This window comes from Oryctolagus cuniculus, assembly GCF_964237555.1.
Source record: "Oryctolagus cuniculus chromosome 17 unlocalized genomic scaffold, mOryCun1.1 SUPER_17_unloc_1, whole genome shotgun sequence".
Lineage (NCBI taxonomy): Eukaryota > Metazoa > Chordata > Mammalia > Lagomorpha > Leporidae > Oryctolagus > Oryctolagus cuniculus.
The window spans coordinates 1,014,080-1,036,172 of record NW_027208202.1 but is presented as its reverse complement, the minus strand read 5'-3'; the positions used below and the strand labels follow the sequence as shown (position 1 = coordinate 1,036,172).

Genomic DNA, 22,093 nt, shown 5'->3' with positions numbered 1-22,093 from the left:
TGTCTATAATTAGTGAATTAGGGAAGCAAAGCCTAAAAAACAAAACAAAACAGGAACTGTGCTGGGAACTTGCTCCATGATTTTTTATATTTTTTTAACGTTCTTTCTATCAGCCTATAAGGAATTCATAGCAGATAAATGCAAAGTTGTATAACTGGCACAGGAGGAAACAAAGATTTAAAGATATACCTATAATTTCCCTCAGTTTAAGGTTGTGCGTGTGTTGGGGAGTTGGGGGGGGGGGAAGTAGGGTTGTTTTTCCTTCTTATTCTTTTTTCTTTTTTTTTTTACTTTGGCCTAATCACTCCTCCAAAAGTATTTGTGGTAAGTAGAATTAAATAATGCTAGAATTATCGGTGCCCTGGTGCAGTAGTTAATCCTCCACTTGCGGTGCTGGCATCCCATATGGGAACCAATTCTAGTCCTGGTTGCTCCTCTTCCAATCCAGCTCTCTGCTGTGGCCTGGGAAAGCAGTAGAAGATGGCCCAAGTGCTTGTGTCCCTGCACCCACTGAAAGAATCTCCTGGCTCCTGGCTTTGGATCGGCACAGCTGCAGCCATTGCGGCCATTTGGGGAGTGAAGCAAAGGAAGGAAGACCTTTCTGTCTCTTCTCACTGTCTGTAACTCTACCTCTCAAATAAATAAAATCTTTAAAAAATAAACAAACAAATAAATAATGCTAGAATTATAAAGGTGAAAGTGCCATTATAATCTAATCTCTCACACACTGCAGATACTACTTCATTACGGATCCTATCTCCACATAGCTCTAAAATCAGTAAGTTCATGAATTTGTAAATAAAGGTACATTTTGGATTTTATGTTGGATTATTAAGTTGGATTCAGAAGTCTTTACCTATAATATCTACTCATCGTCCAATTTGAAAAATAAAATATCGCATTTCAATCTAACAGCTACTTTACTATCTAAAAGATCCTTTGTCTTTTGTGATAAATCACTTTTTTTAAAAGTTTATTTATTATTTGAAAGTCAAAGCTACAGAGAGAGAGGAGAAGCAGAGAGAGAGAGGTCTTCCATCCAATGGTTCACTCCCAATTGGCTGCAATGGCCAGAGTTGTGCTGATCCGAAGCCAGGAGCTTCTTCTGGGTCTCCCACGTGGGTGCAGGGGCCCAAAGACTTGGGCCATCTTTTACTGCTTTCCTGGGCCACAGCAGAGAGCTGGATCGAAGTGGAGCAGCTGGGACTAGAACCAGCACCTATATGGGATGCTGGTGCTTCAGGCCAGGGCATTACCCCGCTGTGCCACAGCACTGGTCCCGATAAATCACTTTCACATTCATTAAGCATTCTTCAAATGTGACTTTCAGGTTTTCACAGTATTGGAATTATTCCTAGATATGTGTTTATGTTTTTGAAAAGGACAAAAATGGAAAAGTTCTCATTAGGATGTTTTTCGTTTACCTTACTTTCTTCCCTAGCGTCTCTTATTGTGCCCTAAATATGATTTATATTCATTAATCCATTGTGTAGAGTCTGATTCATCTCCAGCATCAAATCAGAAAGTTCCTACATTTCAAAATCAGTTTTCTTTTACAATTTGTTAGTTTCTCTGCTCTATGCTATATTTTGAATATGGTTTCCTCTGTAACACATGTTGAAATTTGATTGTCTTTTAGGTGGTATCAGGAAGTGAGGACTTTCAGGGATCATTAGGTCATTCATGTTGTCTTGGCAGGACTGCGTTTCTTCTCAGAGGTGTGTGAGTTATTGCTCTTACAACACTGGATTAGTTACTTCAAGGACAAGTTGCTCTGAAGCCTGGGAACCCCACATGTTTTGTCTCCTGTATGCACATGTTTACCTATCTGTCAGATGCTGATGCCATGCTCTATCACCTACTGGATTCCAGAATCAGGAGCCAAAATAAACCTCTTTACAAATTACCCAGTTACAGCAACAGAAAACGAACTTAGTGCTGTAACATCTTACAGTAATCTCTTCCATTGTTGTAATAATATCCTCCTTGTTTTGCATAACTGTAACTTAACCTTATGTTAAGCACTTACATTCAAGTCAAAATGATCAAGCAAAACTTTACATAATTTTTATTGTACTCACCACAATGGAGAAATAAATCTCTGAGTGGATGGATGTGCTAAATATTCAGATTTGAACATTGCAAATGGTATTCATGTATTAGAACATCACATTGTCCCCACAAATATGTGCAATTATGGCAATTAAAAGTTCTTGGGCGCCTGCACCCATGTGGGAGACCTGGAAGAAACTCTCAGCTCCTGACTTTGGATCAGAAGCCAGGAGCTTCTTCTGTGTCTCCTGTGTGGGTGCAGGGATCCAAGCACTTGTACCATCCTTTTCTGCTTTCCCAGGAGCATTAGCAGGGAGCTGGATGGGAAGTAGAGTAGCTGGGACTCAGAGCAGCTACCATATGTGATTCTGGCACCACAGTCAGTGGCATCATCCACTACACCGTAGCACTGGCCCCCACAGGTGGATGCTTTGCAGTGTTCCAATGGGGCCTGGGTGCTGTCTTGAAGCTGCAGAGTGCCTAGTGAATGCCTCACTGTTCCATGCCCAGCTTATACTATCAGGGGAATCTCTTTGCAGAGAGCACTCTAATGATATTTAACTGCTCCACCTGCATCCACTCGGATGTGGTAAAAAGAGATTGTGGCTCACACTGAGCAAGACAAAGTGAAGGGAATGATAGAAATAAACTAGATATGGGGCATTCCTCAAGCACTTGGAACTGCTCTTGATTACTTCTGGTTATCTCTGCCAAAAATTATGTTACCTGTATGACTGAAAGTGCTACCGGTCAGGCAGGGATGATGGCTGGTCCTGGTGTCTCATAAGAAAAGAATACAAATGAGACAGATTTTGGTGGTAAGCAAGTTAGTCAAGTTTAACAAAGGAGTACAACTGACAGACCGGGTATGTAACTTGCCAGAAAACAGAGTGCCCCATCTTTGCATAGGTTGAAGTTTTTGTGGATACAGGATGACATTTTTCAGGCCACCCCCCACTCCATACGCCTGCTCCCAATCCAGAATAATGCTAGGTGGAAGACTTCCCAGGTGTGAGAGTCTGCCCTGGTGGCTGTGGTTCCACAGAAAGTTCCCTGGGGCCAAGAACATTCCCCTGGGACACCCTCTGTGGGGTGAGATGCACCTACCGGGGATGGGTGATATCAGATACAGTGTTATGAAACAGGAGAGAGAGAAGATTCCTGGAAAAGGCAACAAGATGGTAAGGTTGGACTTTTTCTTTTAGTGTTTCATATTTTATTTAGAATAACATGACCTTAATATTTCAGGTAGTGAAAAAATGGCTAAAACTATGAAGAGTACATTTTTTTAATTTAAAATTTATTTGAGAAACACAGAGACACACCACCACCACCACCACCACCACCACCCCTCCCACCTGCTGGTCAATGCCCCCAAATGCCCACAACCGCCACCCAACCCCTGGAGGGCGAGGCGGGGCCTTCTGCTCTGGCTGCCCTATCCCCGGAGGCGGGGCGGGGCCGCCTGTTCCGGCCACACGGGTCCCAGCCCCCACCTCCCCCACCCAGGCAGGTGCTCCGCGACCACAACTGCCTGCAGACGCTGCTGCAGCACCTGACCTCGTACAGCCTGACCATCGTGAGCAACGCGTGCGGCACGCTCTGGAACCTGTCAGCCTGCAGCGCGCGGGACCAGGAGCTCGTGTGAGACCTGGGCACCGTGGGCATGCTACGCAACCTGCTGCACTCTAGGCACAAGATGATCACCATGGGCAGCGCCGCGGCCCTGCGCAACCTGCTGGCCCACCGGCCCGCCAAGCACCAGGCAGCTGCCACAGCCGTGTCCCCCCTCACCTGCATGTCCAGCCTTTATGTGCGCAAGCAGCAGGTGCTGGAGGCAGAGCTCGACGCCGGCACCTGGTGCAGGCGCTTGGCCACCTGGAGAAGCAGGCCCTGCCCTTGGCTGAGGCCACTGCCAAGAAGCCGCTGCCGCCCGTGTGGCACATGGACGGGCTGGCGCGGGACTACACCTCTGACTTGGGCTGCTTCGACGACGATGGCGCGCGGTCCCTGGCCACCGCCACTGCCGAGCCCGCCAGCATGGCCATGCTCTCCCTCTTGTTGGGCAGCCCCTTCCTGCAGGGCCAGGCGCTGGCCCGCACCCCGGCAGCCCACTGCGCCCTGGAGCCCGAGAAGGAGGCCGGCGGCGAGGCGGCCAGTGGAGGCCAAGGCCAAGCTGGCGCTGGCTGTGGCACAGATCGACCATCTGGTGGAAGACATCTCGGCCTTGCATACCTCCTCTGACGACAGCCTCAGCCTCAGCTCTGGGGACCCCAGGCAGGAGGCACCGAGGGAGGGCCGGGCGCAGTCCTGCTGGCCCTGCCGCGACCCCGAGGACAGCCGGCCAGCGGCGGGGGGCCGGGCGCACCCCCTGCTCCGGCTCAAGGCGGCCCACGCCAGCCTCTCCAACGACAGCCTCAACGATGGCTAGCTACTGCCCGCTGGCCAAGCTGGCAGAGCACCGCGAGGAGCTCCTGGACGGGCAGCTATGGCCCGCTCGGCTGGACCTCGACCTGCGGGGCGGCCAGGCTGAGGGGTCCACCTGGGACGCCGGCAGCGCCGACGCCTGCGTGCGCACCATCAAGCTGTCACCCACCTATCAGCACGTGCCGCTGCCGGAGGCCGCGGGCAGGGCAGGCGTGGGGGACCCCCCGGCGGCCCCAAGGTGCCCCCCGCGGCCCGGAATCAGGCCTGGCTGCTGGGGGAGGGCCTGAGCCAGGTGCCCGAGAAGCTGGAGGCTGCCCGGCCAGCCGCGGCCAGAGGGCGCTGCAGAGGCTGGTGGCGCAGGAGGGGCCCCTCTCACTGCCCCGCTGCAGCTCGCTGTCCTCGACCCGACGCCCGGGCCCCAGAGAGGCCAGAGACTTGGACAGCGACTCCTCCCTCGAGGGCCTGAGGAGGCCGGCCCCGAAGAGGCGGAGCTGGACGGGGTGTGGGGCGGGCCAGGGCCACCTCCCTGCCTGTGGCCATCCTGGCGCCCCCGGCGAGGCCGCGGCCGGGGCCTGGGCATGGAGGACGCCACGCCATCCATCTCATCCGAGAACTGTGTGCAGGTGATGCCCCTGGTGCTGAGCCGCTGCAGCTCCGTGAGCTCCCTGGGCAGCTTCAAGAGCCCGTCCATCGCCAGCTCTTTCCACAGCGACCCCTGCAGCGGGCGGGGCAGCAGCACCATGAGCCCCAGCGAGCTCTCCGACAGCCCAGGGCAGACCATGCCGCCCAGCCGCAGCAAGATGGCGCAGGCCGCGCTGCCCGGCCAGCCCGAGAGCAGCCAGATCAGCCTGCAGTGGGAGAGCTACGTGAAGCGCTTCCTGGACACCGCCGACTGCCCGGAGCGCTGCTGCCTGCCTTCGGAGCTGGACGCCGGCAGCGTCCGCTTCACTGTGGAGAAACCGGACGAGAACTTCTGCGCCTCCAGCCTCAGCGCACTCGCCCTGCAGGAGCACTCCGTGCAACAGGACTTGGAGCTGAGTCTGCTGCCACCGCCCACCTGCCCTGACCACGGCACTGGCGAGAAGAGGCCTCTGCCGGACACCTGGAGGGGCTGGCGCCCATGGGCTCCCGCACACGCACAGCCGCAGACTAGGAGCCGGAGCTGCTGCGAGAGTGCCTGGGGGCAGCCGTGCCCGCGGGGCTCAGCAAGGTGGCCTCAGCGCTGGTGCACGACCGCCGGGCGCTGCCCGTCCCGGTCTACATGCTGGTGCCCACCCCGGCCCGGGAGGACGACTCGTGCGCTAACTCGGCTGAGGGCACGCCAGTGAACTTCTCCAGCGCCGCGTCCCTCAGCGAGGAGACCCTGCAAGGGCCTCCCAGGGGCCCGATGCACAGGCAGGAGCTCGCCGGCCTCGCGACCCCACAGCCATGTCTCAGGACACTGGCTCAAGGCCGGGGGCGCCGGCCGGAGCCCGGAGCAGGCCCGGGGCACAGGCAGAAACCGGGCCAGGCTGGAGCTGCCCCTGGGCCGGCCCCAAACCTGCCCCTGGCCCCTGGGCCACACCAAGGAAGGGGGCAGAGCACCCCAGCCTGGCACAGCCAGCAGCCGCAGGCAAGGCGCTGGCGCCCAGGCAGCAGCGCTCTCGGAGCCTGCACCAGCAGGGCAAGATCTCGGAGCTGGCGGCGCTGAGCCACTCCCCCCCAGGAGCGGCACCCCCACTGCTCATCTGGCCAAGACCCCTTGTTCAAGCTCCTCCCAGACCTCGCCCGCCTCTCAGCCTCTGCCCAGGAAGTCCCCCCCCCCCCGCCACCCCAGCTGCAGGGTCTCTTCCCGGCCCAGTAGCCACCGGAGTGCCCAAGACACCGGCGCGGGCCCTGCTGGTCAAGCACCACAAGACCCAGAAGTCGCCCGTCCGGATCCCGTTCATGCAGAGGCGGGCCAGGCACGGGCCGCCGCCGCTGGCCAGCCCCGCCCCAGAGCCGAGCCCCAGAGGCCGCGAGGAGGCGACGGGGGCGCGTGGGGGCCGACTGGGCCTGGTGCGTGTGACCTCCGCCCGCTCCAGAGGCAGCGAGTCCTCGGACCGCTCGGGCTTCTGGCGCCAACTGACCTTCATCAAGGAGTCGCCTGGCTTGCTGAATCGCCAACGCACGGAGCTGCTGTCCGACTCCGCCTCCACCTCCCAGGGCGTGTCGCCCCGCCAAGGCCGGCCCGCGCTCCCCGCCGTCTTCCTCTGCTCTTCGAGCTGCAAGGAGCTGAGGGCGGTCCCCCGCCAGCAGCCAACCCGACCAGGGTCCGCTCCCGGCCCCGGCCCGCGCGTGCCCCTGCGCACCAGTTCCCAGAGCCCGTCGCGCCTGCCCGTGCGGCCAGAGGCGGTCAAGCGCTACTCCTCCCTGCCCCACATCAGCGTGGCCAGCAGGCCCTTTGGCGGGGCCCCGGGAGCCCCCCAGGCACTCCCCTTCCCCCAGCAAAGCGGGAGTAAAGGCGAGGCGCGGCCACTGCCCAGGGTGGTCGCGCCAGGCACGAAGTGGCGGCGCATCTGGGACCAGGACGTCGCGCACATCCTGTGCAGCACCCTGCCCGCCTTGGCCCTGCCGCTCTGGGGCGCCTTGCTGGAGGAGGGCCCCGTCAGCCCCCCGCCACGGAAGACCAGCGACTCCATGGTGCAGACAGAAAAGGTGGCTCAGCCCAAGACCAACGCCAGCGCATCCCCGAGCCTGAAGAGCAGGGAGCAGCCCCCTGCCTCAACAGGCGCCCTGGCCGCCTACTGGGCAGCGACCTGGATGGGCCCCTCTGGGCCAAGGGCGCTGTCCCCATACCCTTCGCCCACGAGGACTTGGGTATCGCCGTGGGGGACTTCCCTGCCAGCCAGCACGCTCCCAGAGCCGCGAGGCGCGTCCCGCCCTTCAACTACATGCCCAGCCCCATGGCAGCTGCCATGGCCACCACGGACTCCACCATGGAGAAGTCCCTGAGCCCTCCCCACGCCGGTTCCCTGGAGTAGGCCCCCGCCAGCCTGGCGGAGGCTGTGCAGATGCGCCTAGCAGACCAGCTCACGGCGGCCTCACCTCGCCAAGGCCTGGTCTCAGAAGGGAATGGGGTGCAAGTGCCTGCCTTAGAGGCGACCCCGGGGGAGCCACTACTGGAACCCCAAGGCTCACCCGGCCAGGGGAGGGAGCAGGCTCAGGAGGCGGGCTGGGGCTGTCACCACTGAGCAGGACAGGAGCCTGTAATTACTGCTCCTGCTAATTCCTTAATGAGGGCTCCGCCAGTTGGTTTCCACTCCCAGCCTCAGCTGGGGGAGCAGGGGTGTGGGCTGGAGCCCAGACTGCGCCCCTGGGGGCCTGAGGGAAAGGTAGCAGGGAGGGAAGGGGGTCGCCAGGCTACCCTAGACCCCCACCCACCCTGTGGGGGAGGCTGGAGGCCAGCAGGTGTGTTAGAGGGACGGGGTTCCTCAGGGGATGCTGGGGTTGGGCTAACCCTGCTACCCTGGGACACCACTGGTGGGCAAGGCAGGCATGGGGGGGGGCGCCTGGCTCTGTGCCTCCCTCCCAGCTTCCTCTGCACGAACCACGCGGACAGCACCAGGACCACGGGACTCCAGGGCCATCAGAGCCCAGGGGCCATAGCCTCATCACACCCCAGGAGCCTGAACTCAGCAGGAGAGGGGGACCCGCGGCCCTGCCCATCTCCACGGAAGAGCACACTGCAGAGACAGCCAGCGACATCTTTCCTGCAGAATCAGGCTGGGGGAAGGGAACCTGCGGGTGGCTACCCAGCAGGGCTACCTCTGCAACCCATCCCCAGGGAGGGCGCTCCACCTGCTGTGTCCTGTGCTCCACAGCCTTGGGCCTTGGCCAGACGGCTGCAGGCAGCAGCCCAAGTGGGTGCCCCCTTCAGGCCCCACCTGTGCCCCACAGGACTCAGCGCAGGAGGAGCAGGGGTGGCCCCCAAGCTCCAGGGCACACCCCAGGTGCCACGCGCTTCCTTCTAGGCCATGGCTGCCAAGCAGGGGGCCTGGGGATCCTAGGGCAGCCGGACAGGAGATGGCCAGCAGTGGGGGTGAGGCAGCGCCCAAGGCCTCCGCACACATGGACTGCTGGGTGTCCCCAGGCCTGGGGCTCGGGGCTGCTCCCGGAGCAGTGAGGGGGAGATGCAGGCACAGCTCACTCCGCCCATCATGGGGAGATCACAGATTGACCTTTGGACAATGGAGCTGAGGTGGGGCTGCAGGCCCTGTCCTGGGGACCGGGTCTTGCCCAGCCCCTGACCCTGGACACCAGTACCCTCCCCGGCCATTTCCAGGGCCACTCAGGATCGGCGGCCACTTGGCGGCCTTCCCTCCACCCACCCGCCTGTTCCCCACACCCTGCAGCATCCGTCTCACGTGTACACTGCACGCCGCTCCCCAGCACCCCATGTAAAGCCGCTGGCTAATGGAAGGACCACGTACAACTTTAATAAATGGAGCTGTCCAGTTGCCTCCTCTGCTGTATGGGGGGGGGGCGGGGGCAGGCCTCCCATGCCGGCCACGAGCAGGGAGGCCAGGAGTCCCCGCTGGCATGGGAAGACGGTCCCACTGGGGCGTCTCTGTCTCCATCCTTGGCTGTGGCCCAGGCTCTGACAGGCCCGACAGTGCCCGGTGGGCTGGGGGGTCTCTGCCCTGGCTGAGCAGCTATGGCTGGGGTCTCTGAGGATCAGGCAGTGGAAGAGAAACTCCTGTGGCCCTGGGGCTCAGCCTTGCCCCCAGGGATGCAGGGAGCTGGGGGCCGGCAGGGCCTGTATCCCAGGGAGGGTGTCCAGGGCCTGACCCATGGCCACTCCACTGTCCACTGCATCAGCCTCTCCCGTGGCAATGAAGGGGTGGCTCTTGCCCAGGAGTGCAGCATGAGGTCCACGGAGTCCCCTCTTGGCCTGGGAGTGGTGCGCCAGGCCAGCGCTGGGCAAGGGAGCACACAGTGGCCCCATGAGAAGGGCAGAGTCTGCTGGGGGGAGGTGGTCCTGGGTGCCCACACAGGGTCCGCTGCGGGGAGGTGATCTCGGGTGCCCACACAGGGTCCAGCCGGTGCTAGGGGTGGGGAAGGGCCCAGGTCAGCTGGAGGACGCGGTGGCCAAGGCGCCGGGCAGCACTGCGCGTGTCACATGGCCGATGCCCAGCTCCAGCTCGGCACTGGCTCGCCGCAGGCCCTGGCACTGCTGCCTCAGCCCCTCACATGCCCGCTGCAGCCACGCATTGGCGGCCATGTAGGCCCAGCTCTGCTGGTACAGCCGCTCTCACTGGGCTTCGGGGTCCTCACTCCTCCTGGGGTCTCCTGGGGGGTCTGGGACAGCATGAGGGAGCATCAATCACGTGGGAGCCCCCAAGACCAGGGCCACCCAGCAGGAGGGAGCCCAGCCTGAGGACATGGGTGCCTGCAGACCCCACCTCTGCACAGCACAAGTCCACCCCTGTGGCCTGGGTGCCCCACAGTCACTCTCGGGGGCCCACAATTGACCTAGCACCTTACACGCCTGTGGGAGCATGCCAGTCTCAATAGCGGGGTCCCTGCTGCCCACACGGAGTTCTGGGTTCCCAGGTCCCCGCTGCGCCCCTCTCTCACATTGTTCTAGAAATGCTCTCCTCGGCAATGATGGAAATAGCAGGGCTACACCGGGGCTGCTGTTCTCCCTGGCCGCCAGCAGGGAGCCGGATCTGATGCTGAGCGGCCCAGATCGCAGGCATCGGCTTCGCCCACCACGCCACAGCCCCGGCCCCTCTCAGAGCACTGTCCCCAAGGAGGGCCAGGGCCAAGGGTGGCCCTGAGAGATGGACAGGGCCCGCTGTCGGGGGGAGCCTGTCCTAGGCACCCACACAGCCCAGTTGGTACTCGGGCCTGGGAGAAGGGGTCAAGGTCAGCCTGAGGAGGCGGAATGCAATTTGGTTTTTTGCCAAATGGGCTGTGGCACTTCCTAGACAGATGCACCCGGAGGGAGACTGCGTGGGGGTTGTGGGGGAGTGTGGCCGTGACCCTCAGAGGCAAAGATGGGACAGCAGTGTGCCAACACACATGGTCCACAACCCCCCCCACACGTGGTCCAGGACCCCCACACACATGGTCCACGACCACACACACGTGGTCCACGATTCACACACACACACACGGCCCATGACCCCACAAAAACACACATATAGTCCACGACTTCCCCCGCACACGTGGTCCACGACCTCCCAAGTGGCCCAGGACCGGAGCAGCAGGAAGGGGGGCAGCATGGCCCCACCTGGTCAGCGAACACGTTTTGCTAAAATGAGGGAGCGGTCCACTCCTGTGGCACTACAGCTGCCAGCTCCTCCCTGGCCATGGCCGGGAACCTGGCCTAGAACCCCGGCTGGACGCCTGCTCTCTACAGGTGACTCAAGACAGACAAAAGGCAGCCAGGTGCCCTGTCCCACAGAACCTCTGGCTGATGGCAGCGGCCTGCAGTGATGCCAGGAAGATCTGGTTCACACAGAGCCCAGCACAGAATGTGGTAGTATGGCTGGGGAGAGAGGAGGGGACAGGAGGGGAGAGAGAGAGAGAGAGAGAGAGAGAGAGAGAGAGAGAGATCCACAATCTGTGGTTCACTCCCCAAATGGCTACAACAGCCAGAGCTGGGCCAGGCCAAAGCCAGGTGCTCCCTCCAGGTCCCACATAGGCGCAGGGCCACAGTATAACTTAATTCTAAAAAGTAGGCTCCCAGGGCCAGCACTGTGGTACAGCAGTAAAGCTGCTGCCCACAACTCTGGCATCCCATAGGGGTGCCAGTTCGAGTCCTGACTGCTCTACTTCTGATCCAGCTCTTTGCTGTGCCCTGGGAGAGGAGTGGAGGATGCCCCAAGTGCTTGTGCCCCTGCATCTGCGTGGGAGGCCTGGATGTAGCTCCTGGCTCCTGGTCAGCCTAGCTCTGGCTGCTGCAGCCATTTGGGAAGTGAACCAATGGACGGATCTCTCTCTCTTTGTCTCTAATGTCTTTTTCGAAAAAGAAAAAGAACAGTAGCTTTCCATAGAGTCCTCAGGCCTCGGCCCACAGGTGCATCTGGGGAGGGTGAGGGCAGCGCTCTCGGTCTGTCTGGGCCCAGGGTTCAGTACAGCTGAACACCTCGCAGAGACCAGAGTCCACCCTGATCCTGCATGTGGAACCCTGTCCTCGCGCACCCCACTTCTCAGCTCTGCCCCAGGCTGGGTCAGAGACCCCTGCGACCCGCACCACAGCCCCTGTCCAGCAGCAGGCTCCCCCTTCGTTAATAGCGCCAACTCCTTCCTTGGCCCCAGGCCGAGCACGGGACCCAAAGTCCTGCCCCAGCCACCACTCCTGGGGCCTCGGGTCCACCCCCTGCCCAGCCCCGGCCCAAGCCCCCTACCTTCCGGGGCCAGTGTGGTGAAGACAGGGTCTTGGGCCGACACCCCGCGCACATCCTCCAGGATCTGCTCCACCGTGGGCAGCACCACAGGCTTCTTGGCCTTGGAGCGCATGCCTGCAGGTGGCAGATGAAGCCATCACAAGGCACGTCCCCATCGCGACCACTGCCCAGTGAGGCTGTGCGCACCTGGGGAGCCTGCCCTGCCCTGACCGCAAGGGGTCACTGGAAGCCAGGCTGTGACCCCGCCCTGACCTCCTGCTGCCAGCGAATCACAACAGCCAGCCCATGACTCACAGGGACCACAAAGTATTATAATAAATGAAATGATATAGGAAAACATAATAGGTCAATTACATGCAAAAGATAATAAAAAATACAAGAATTGTCAAGATTCCCCAAAAAGCCATCCAAATAGGTGAAAAATGCAAAAAGACAATCACATGATTGTTTAGATTTCATGTTGAAAACACTTAATAAAACTCAGCTTCTAATGAAAAAAAACCTTACTATCAGTGAAAACAAGCAGAAAGTAACTTCTTCAGTCTGATCAAGATTAAAAGAAACCTACAAAAACCAACACAACTAATACAGAACCATTGAAAGCTTTTCCCTGGATTAAGCCTACACCCAGATGCCACCACTGTTTCTTTTCAACTTTCTATTATAAGGGTAATCAGGGAAATAAAAAGGCAAAAAAATGTGTGAAGTTCAATTTATAAGGAATGAAATTGTATATATATATATATATATATACACACACACACACACACACACACAAAGAATTATATAGAATGACACTTAAGTACCTAGGTAATTCATAAAATCTAATAATAAATACAACTGATACATAAATTTAACAATATTACTGGAAAGATTAATGCATAAAATCCACTAATTACTAAGTACCAGCTAAAACAAACAGAAAGTAATATTAAAGGGCAAGAGGCAGACTAGAAAAAATATCTAGGAGAGATGAAAAAAAGGATTGAATTTGTAATATCTGTAAACATTTTAATATTAAAAACCCCACAGAGAAATGAGTCAGCAATATGAAGAAAACGAAAAAGACCAAAGCCAATAAACAGCCAATACTCTCTAACTCACCTAAGCAGGTGGCTGCAGCCTCCAGGTGGGATTCTCCCAGGAAGACCTGTGGGGAGGCAGGAGGGTCCCAGCAGGTGGCAGGATCCCGCTGGTGAAAGGGTGCAGCCCTGGAGGAGGCCCTTGGCCCCTGAACCCAGGCCTCACCTCTCTACCATCTGGAGCGGCCTGGAGCTCCCGTCCCTGCTGTAATGATGCTGATTTGTTGCATCTTCTGGGTCCTGCATGCTGACGGCTATGTGAGCTGTCCAATCAGGCACAGTGACATCACTGCCATGTAATCACACTGGATTGTGACACCATAGAGTTCCAAATTCCTGGAGGAGAGAGGTCCAAGGAGGGGCCTCTGCCACTGGGAGACTCTGGAGCTAGTGCGGCATCTGCTGTTCTCTGACCTTTTCTGCTGCAACACAGCCCATCTTGGACGCCCGAGAATGGTGAGTGTGCGGGGCCAGGTGTCCAGAGTGGGGGAAGGGGAAGCTGGTGGTACCTGCTGGCAGGATGCTGGCTCCCAGAGGGCATCTCTGGAACCTTGGGCCCCATCTCACTGTCAGCACAGCACTTCCCTGGGTTCCCTGTGGTCTACAGGATGGGGTCTGGACTGGCACCCAGGACCCAGGCACCCTGCCCCTTCCCTGTTAGCAGAGAAGTGTGGGCCCCAGAGCCATCTGTGGGGAGCTGAGTGGCAGCAGCCCCGCATCTCCCCGATTATGCAGTGTGGACAGAGTGGTCACCAGGGAGCAGCAGTGCTGTGTGTATGGGGTTCATGCACATGACGAGTTGTCGTCTATGGGGTCCTCAGTTCTCCTTTCTTCCCATGTGGGAAACAGGGTCTCAGTTCCAGGACCTGGCCTTTCTGAGTAGCTTTCTAGGAAATACCTCAGTAGTTCTAGTATGTGCAATTATTAACTAGAAACAGTGTAGACTGCCTAACGATTTCTAAAATTTACAAGGAGGTTGAAACTGTTTAAATTTATTAAGCAGTTTCTATGTGAGACTGTCAAGAAGACTTGAGAAAAGTTCTACTTTATTACACACAATCCATTTTTAGAGATCATATAAATAGATGTTTTTGCACTGATATTTGGTAAATAATGACAGATTTCCCATGAGACTTTTTGTAAAGGAATTAGGACACATATTAGTTTCTCATTTGATGTCTTCATTTTTAAACATTGTTTATAGCCATTCACTATATTCCCACAAAACTGGGGTCTTTTTGCATTTTACTTGTTAAACTTTCGTTTGGTTAAGTATTAAGACTTTTTTTTTTTTTGCTGTAATGTGTATTTAAAATGTTATCTCAAAAACTAAAGAAAAATACAAGGAAGAAGAGTGGGAGAGAGAGAAGAAGGATATATCATTATGCTTTTAGAATTGTGTATACAAACGATATTGCATCTGTTTAAAAAAACCCACCAATTTGATAAATATTTAAATATACAATTAGACAAACATTTAAAACAAAATGAGACATTGTGGATACCTTCATTTTGATTATCATTCTTATCTAGGAGATCGGAAAGAAATCCTATTTTCTCATGTTAAAATATCCTAATATATTAGAGTGATTACAGTTCTGGCTCCTGGCTTCAGCATGGCCCAGTCCTGGCCATCGTGGCCATTTGGAGAGTGGACCATCAGATGGAAGAGCTCTCTCCCTCACTGTCTGTATAACTGACTTTAAAGTATATAAATAGTTTTAAAAATTTTCCTTTACTTCATTCTAAAAGTGTTTCTGTTTACATGTATGCATTATATGTGCATCACAGGACATTTGGAAAACTTAATATAGGCTATGGGAAGAGATCAACTCTCCTTCTATATTCAGTCATGTAATATTTACACACAGATACATGCATATACGTGTATACTTTTACAAACAAAACCATGACCAAAATAGACATGCTATTTTGTAGTCTACTTTTCCTACTCAACAGTGTGTAATTTTCCCTTCATGTTGTTAACTATTCTTTTTTTTTAACTTTTATTTAATGAATATAAATTTTCAAAGTACGACTTATGGATTACAATGGCTTCCCCACCATACCATCCCTCCCACCAACAACCCTCCCCTTTCCCACTCTCTCTCCCCTTCCATTCACATCAAGATTCATTTTCGATTCTCTTAATATACAGAAGACCAGCTTAGTATACATTAAGTAAGGATTTCAACAGTTTGCTCCCACACAGAAACATAAAGTGAAAAATAATAGTTGATTTTTTTAAATGATGATGAAATCAGATCAGACCTATTGTCATGTTTAATCCCAGTGAGAGTCAAGTTGGGAATTGATAATTTCTTCTTTTTTTTTTTTTTACAGAAGATCAGTTTAGTATGCATTAAGTAAAGATTTCAACAGTTTGCACCCCCATAGAAACACAAAGTGATATATATTGTTTGAGCCGGCACCACGGCTCACTAGGCTAATCCTCCGCCAGCACACCGGGTTCTAGTCCCAGCTGGGGTGCCGGATTCTGTCCCGGTTGCCCCTCTTCCAGGCCAGCCCTCTGCTGTGGCCAGGGAGTGCAGTGGAGGATGGCCCAGGTGCTTGGGCCCTGCACCCCATGGGAGACCAGGAAAAGCACCTGGCTCCTGGCTCCTGCCATCGGATCAGCGTGGTGCGCCAGCCCCAGCGCGCCGGCCGCGGCGGCCATTGGAGGGTGAACCAACGGCAAAGGAAGACCTTTCTCTCTGTCTCTCTCTCTCTCACTGTCCACTCTGTCTGTCAAAAAAAAATAAAAAAAAAACAAAAATAAAAAAAAAGAAATATATTGTTTGAGTACTCGTTATAGCATTAAATCTCAATGCACAGCACATTAAGGACAGAGATCCTACATGAGGAGTAAGTGCACAGTGACTCCTGTTGTTGACTTTACCAATTGACACTCCTGTCTATGGCATCAGTAATCTCCCTATGCTCCAGTCATGAGTTTCCAAGGCTATGGAAGCCCTCTGAGTTCTCTGACTCTTATCTTGTTTAGACAAGGTCATAGTCAAAGTGGAGGTTCTCTCCTCCCTTCAGAGAAAGGTACCTCCTTCTTTGAAGACCTGTTCTTTCCACTGGGATCTCACTCACAGAGATCTTTTGCCAGAGTGTCTTGGCTTTCCATGCCTGAAATACTCTCAAGGGCTTTTCAGCCAGATCGGAATGCCTTTAGGGCTGATTCTGAGGCCAGAGTGCTATTTAGGACATCTGCTGTTCTATGAGTCTGCTGAGTATCTCGCTTCCCATGTTGGAGCACTCTCCCCTTTATTTATTCTGTCGGTTAGAGTTAGCAGGTACTAGACTTGTTTATGTGCTCCCTTTGACTCTTAGTCCTTTCATTATGATCAATTGTGAACAGAAATTGATCACTTGGACTAGTGAGATGGCATTGGTACATGCCACCTTGATGGGATTGAATTGGAATCCCCTGGTATGTTTCTAACTCTACCATTTGGGGCAAGTCAGCTTGAGCATGTCCCAAATTATACATCTCTTCACTCTCTTATGCCACTCATGTTTAACAGGGATCACATTTCAGTTAATTTTCAACACTTAAGAATAACTATGTATTAGTTTCAAAATTAAACCAGTCATATTAAGTAGAACATACAAAAAAACTACTAAGAGGGATAATGTATTAAGTTGTTCATTAACAATCAGGGCTATGCTGATCAAGTCACCGTTTCCCATAGTGTCCATTTCACTTCAACAGGTTTCCTTTTTGGTGTTCAGTCAGTTGTCACCGATCAGGGAAAACATATGGTATTTGTCCCTTTGGGACTGGCTTATTTCACTCAGCATGATGTGTTCCAGATTCCTCCATTTTGTTGCAAATGACTGGATTTCGTTGTTTCTTTTTTTTTTTTTTTTTTTTTTTTTTTATTTTTTTGACAGGCAGAGTGGATAGTGAGAGAGAGAGAGAGACAGAGAGAAAGGTCTTCCTTTTGCCGTTGGTTCACCCTCCAATGGCCGCCGCGGCCGGCGCGCTGCGGCCGGCGCACCGCGCTGATCCGATGGCAGGAGCCAGGAGCCAGGTGCTTTTCCTGGTCTCCCATGGGGTGCAGGGCCCAAGCACCTGGGCCATCCTCCACTGCACTCCCTGGCCACAGCAGAGGGCTGGCCTGGAAGAGGGGCAACCGGGACAGAATCCGGCGCCCCGACCGGGACTAGAACCCGGTGTGCCGGCGCCGCTAGGCGGAGGATTAGCCTAGTGAGCCACGGCGCCGGCCTCGTTGTTTCTTAATGCGGTATAGTATTCTAAAGAGTACATATCCCATAATTTCTTTATCCAGTCTACCGTTGATGGGCATTTAGGTTGGTTCCAGGTCTTAGCTATTGTGAATTGAGCTGCAATAAACATTAGGCTGCAGACCACTTTTTTGTTTGCCAATTTAAATTCCTTTGGGTAAATTCCAAGGAGTGGGATGGCTGGGTCGAACGGTAGGGTTATCTTCAGGTTTCTGAGGAATCTCCAGACTGACTTCCATAGTGGCTTGACCAGTTTGCATTCCCACCAACAGTGGGTTAGTGTCCCTTTTTCCCCACATCCTCTCCAGCATCTGTTGTTGGTAGATTTCTGCATGTGAGCCATTCTAACCGGGGTGAGGTGAAACCTCATTGTGGTTTTGATTTGCATTTCCCTGATTGCTAATGACCTTGAACTTTTTTTCATGTGCCTGTTGGCCATTTGGATTTCCTCTTTTGAAAAATGTCTCTTGAGGTCCTTGGCCCATCTCTTAAGTGGGTTGTTGGTTTTGTTTTTGTGGAGTTTCTTGATCTCTTTGTAGATTCTGGTTATTAACCCTTTATCTGTTGCATAGTTTGCAAATATTTTTCCCATTCTGTCGGTTGTCTCTTCACTCTCCTGACTGTTTCTTTTGCAGTACAGAAACTTCTCAATTTGATGCAATCCCAATAGTTGATTTTGGCTTTGACTGCCTGTGCCTCCCGGGTCTTTTCCAGAAATTCTTTGCCTGTGCCAATATCTTGAAGGGTTTCTCCAATGTTCTCTAGTAACTTGATGGTGTCAGGTCGTAGATTAGGTCATTAATCCATGTGGAGTGGATTTTTGTGTAAGGTGTAAGGTAGGGGTCTTGCTTCATGATTCTGCACGTGGAAATCCAATTCTCCCAGCACCATTTATTGAATAGACTGTCCTTGCTCCAGGAATTAGTTTTAGATTCTTGATCAAATATAAGTTGGCTGTAGATGTTTGGGTTGATTTCTGGTGTTTCTATTTTGTTCCATTGGTCTATCCATCTGTTTCTGTACCAGTACCATGCTGTTTTGATTACAACTGCCCTGTAGTATGTCCTGAAATCTGGTATTGTGATGCCTCCGGCTTTGTTTTTGTTGTACAAGATTGCTTTAGCTATTCGAGGTCTCTTGTGCCTCCATATAAATTTCAGCACCATTTTTTCCAGATCTGAGAAGAAGGTCTTCGGTATCTTGATTGGTATTGCATTGAATCTATAAATTGCTTTTGGGAGAATGGACATTTTGATGATATTGATTCTTCCAATCCATGAGCATGGAAGATTTTTCCATTTCTTGGTATCCTCTTCTATTTCTTTCTTTAAGGTTTTGTAATTTTCATCGTAGAGATCTTTAACGTCCTTGGTTAAGTTTATTCCAAGGTATTTGATTGTTTTTGTAGATATTGTGAATGGGATTGATCTTAGAAGTTCTTCCTCAGCCATGGCATTGCCTGTGTATACAAAGGCTGTTGATTTTTGGGCATTGATTTTATACCCTGCTACTTTGCCAAACTCTTCTATGAGTTCCAATAGTCTTTAGTAGAGTTCTTTGGGTCCCCTAAATAAAGAATCATGTCATCTGCAAATAGGGATAGTTTGAGTTCTTCCTTCCCAATTTGTATCCCTTTAATTTCTTTTTCTTGCCTAATAGCTCTGGCTAGAACTTCCAGAACTATATTGAATAGCAGTGGTGAGAGTGGGCATCCCTGTCTGGTACCAGATCTCAGTGGAAATGCTTCCAACTTTTCCCCATTCAATAGGATGTTGTCTGTGGGTTTTTCATAGATTGCTTTGATTGTATTGAGGAATGTTCCTTCCAAACCCAGTTTGCTTAGAGTTTTCATCATGAATGGGTGTTGCATTTTATCAAATGCTTTCTTGGCATCTATTGAGATAATCATATGGTTTTTCTTCTGCAGTCTGTTAATGTCGTGTATCACATTGATTGTCTTGCATACATTAAACCATCCCTGAATACCAGGGATAAATCCCACTTGGTCTGGGTGGATGATCTTTCTGATGTGTTGTTGCATTCTATTGGCCAGAATTTTATTGAGGATTTTTGCATCTATGTTCATCAGGGATATTGGTCTGTAATTCTCTTTCAGTGCTGCATCTTTTTCCGGCTTAGGAATTAAGGTGATGCTGGCTTCATAGAAAGAATTTGGGAGGACTCCCTCTTCTTCGATTGTTCTGAATAGTTTGAGAAGAATTGGAGTTAGTTCTTCTTTAAATGTCTGGTAGAATTCAGCAGTGAATCCATCTGGTCCTGGGCTTTTCTTTGTTGGGAGGGCCTTTATTACTGTTTCAATTTCTGTCTCAGTTATGGGTCTGTTTAGGTTTTCGATGTCTTCCTGGTTCAATTTAGGTAGGTTGCATGTGTCTAGGAATCTATCCATTTCTGATAGGTTTCCCTGTTTGCTGGTATACAAGTCCTTGTAGTAATTTCTGATGATTCTTTTTATTTCTGTGGTGTCTGTTGTTACGTTTCCTTTTTCATCTCTGATTTGATTGATTTGGGTCTTTTCTCTTCTTTTTTTAGTTAGTTGGGCCAATGGGGTGTCAATTTTGTTTATTTTTTCAAAAAACCAGCTCCTCGTTTGGCTGATTTTTTGTAATGTTTTTCTTGATTCAATCCTGTTGATTTCTTCTCTGATTTTAATGATTTCTCTTCTCCTACTAGATTTGGGTCTGGTTTGCTGTAGGTTTTCTAGATCCTTGAGGTGAATTGAAAGCTCATCTATTTGGTGCCTTTCCAATTTCTTGATGTAGGCACCTATTGATATAAACTTTCCTCTTTACACTGCTCTTGCTGCATCCCATAAGTTTTGGTATGTTGTGCTGTTATCCTCATTTACTTCCAGAAAATTTTTGATTTCTCTTTTAATTTCTTCTATGACCCATTGTTCATTCAGGAGCATGTTGTTCAGTCACCATGTGTTTGCGTATGCTCTAGGGATTCCTGAGTTGCTAATTTCCAACTTCATTCCTTTATGGTCTGAGAAGCTGCATGGTATGATTCTAATTCTTTTGAATTTGCTGAGACTTGCTTTATGGCCTAGTATGTGGTCAATCCTAGAGAAGGTTCCATGTACTGCTGAGAAGAATGTAAAATCTTTAGCTGTAGGATTGAAAGTTCTGTATATATCTGTTAGATCCATTTGGGCTATAGTGTCATTTAAATCTACTATATCCTTGTTGATCTTCTGTCCTATTGATCTGTCTATTTCTGAGAGTGGAGTATTGAAGTCCCCCAGTACTATTGTATCGGGGTCTAAGTCTCCCTTTAAGTCCGTTAATAAATCTTGTAGATAAACTGGTGCCCTGTAGTTAGGTGCATATACATTGATAATTGTTATATCTTCTTGTTGAATTGATCCCTTAATCATTATATAGTGCCCCTCTTTGTCACTCTTAACAGTTTTTGTGGTCAAGTTTATGTTGTCCGATATTAAGATGGCTACGCCCGCTCTTTTTTCATTTCTGTTGGCATGGTATATCTTTTTCCAGCCTTTCACTTTCAGTCTGTATGGATCTTTGTTGGAAAGATGTGTTTCTTGTAAGCAGCAAATAGATGGGTTTTGTTCCTCAACCCAATCAGCCAATCGGTGTCTTTTAACTGGACAGTTCAGGCCATTCACGTTCAATGTGACTAATGAAAAGTGGTAACTTTGCCCTGCCATTTGCCAAAGATAAGTTCTAATATATGCTTTGAATTCCCTGTGATCTTTTGCTGTGAGGTTTCCTTCCTTGGTTTCCTTCCTTTACCTTCTTTCATATTGATGACCGTGTTTCTATGTTTCTGTGTGTAACACATCTTTAAGCATCTTTTGCAGGGCTGGACGAGTGGCAACAAATTCTTTCAATTTCTGTTTGCTATGAAAAGTCTTTATTTCACCTTCATTCACAAATGATAGCTTTGCAGGATATAATATTCTGGGCTGGCAGTTGTTCTCTCTTAGTACCTGGGCTATATCTCGCCATTCCCTCCTAGCTTGTAGTGTTTCTGATGAGAAGTCAGCTGTGAGTCTGATTGGAGATCCTCTGAGGGTAATCTGACGTTCCTCTCTTGCACATTTTAGGATCTTTTCTTTATGTTTCACTGTGGAGAGTTTAATTACAACGTGTCGTGGTGAGGATCTCTTTTGGTCGTGTTTATTAGGGGTTCTGTGAGCTTCCTGTACTAGGATTTCTCTGTCCTTCTCCAAACCTGGGGAATTTTCTGATAATATCTCACTAAAAAGGCCTTCTAATCCTTTCTCCCTCTCCATGCCTTCAGGAACTCCTAGAACCCGAGTGTTGGGTTTTTTAATAGTATCCTGAAGATTCCTGACAATATGTTTTAGATTTCTAATTTCCTCTTCTTTTCTTTGGTCTGACTGTATCCTTTCCTGTTCTCTGTCTTCTAAGTCCGATATTCTCTCTTCTGCTTCACCCATTCTGTTTGTAAGGCTCTCTAATGTGTTTTTCATTTGATCTATTGAATTCTTCACTTCAATCACTATGACAGTTTCCTGTTGTACTAGTTGTTTTGTTTCATTTTGATTCCTCCTTAATATTTCATTTTCATGAGAGAGATTTTCTATCTTGTCCATTAAGGATTTCTGTAGTTCAAGAATTTGTTTTTGAGAACTTCTTAATGTTCTTATCAATTTTTTGAGATCTGCTTCTTGCATTTCTTCTATGTCATCATCTTCATAATCTTGAATTGGGGTGTCTTTTTCATTTGAGGGCGTCATGGTGACTTCCTTGTTTTTATTACCTCGGTTTTTGCATTTGTTATTTGGCATATTGGAGATATTTGGTTTCTTCACTGTGGTGCTTTTTCTTGTTATACTATGACTCTAGATTAAGTGGACTATCTGTTTTTGATGGAGCCTTAGGGCTTGAG

General features: G+C 51.4%; 1 long non-coding RNA gene and 1 pseudogene across 7 annotated transcripts in view; both read left to right on the top strand.

Annotated features, from left to right (window-relative positions):
- Positions 1-262: 262 nt before the first annotated feature.
- On the top strand, positions 263-8,917 carry LOC138847854 (adenomatous polyposis coli protein 2 pseudogene; annotated as a pseudogene).
- A 3,811-nt stretch (positions 8,918-12,728) lies between these two features.
- The window catches only part of LOC103346842 (uncharacterized), a 399,916-nt gene continuing 390,551 nt past the window's right edge, over positions 12,729-22,093 (top strand). For 4 of the 7 annotated variants that reach the window (XR_011385745.1, XR_011385742.1, XR_011385744.1 and 1 more), the window contains exon 1: positions 12,730-13,393. This is a non-coding gene — a long non-coding RNA (uncharacterized lncRNA). Of the gene's footprint in view, positions 13,394-22,093 lie in introns of all 7 variants that reach the window. The other 3 variants (XR_011385743.1, XR_011385747.1, XR_011385748.1) reach the window with 3 other exon arrangements.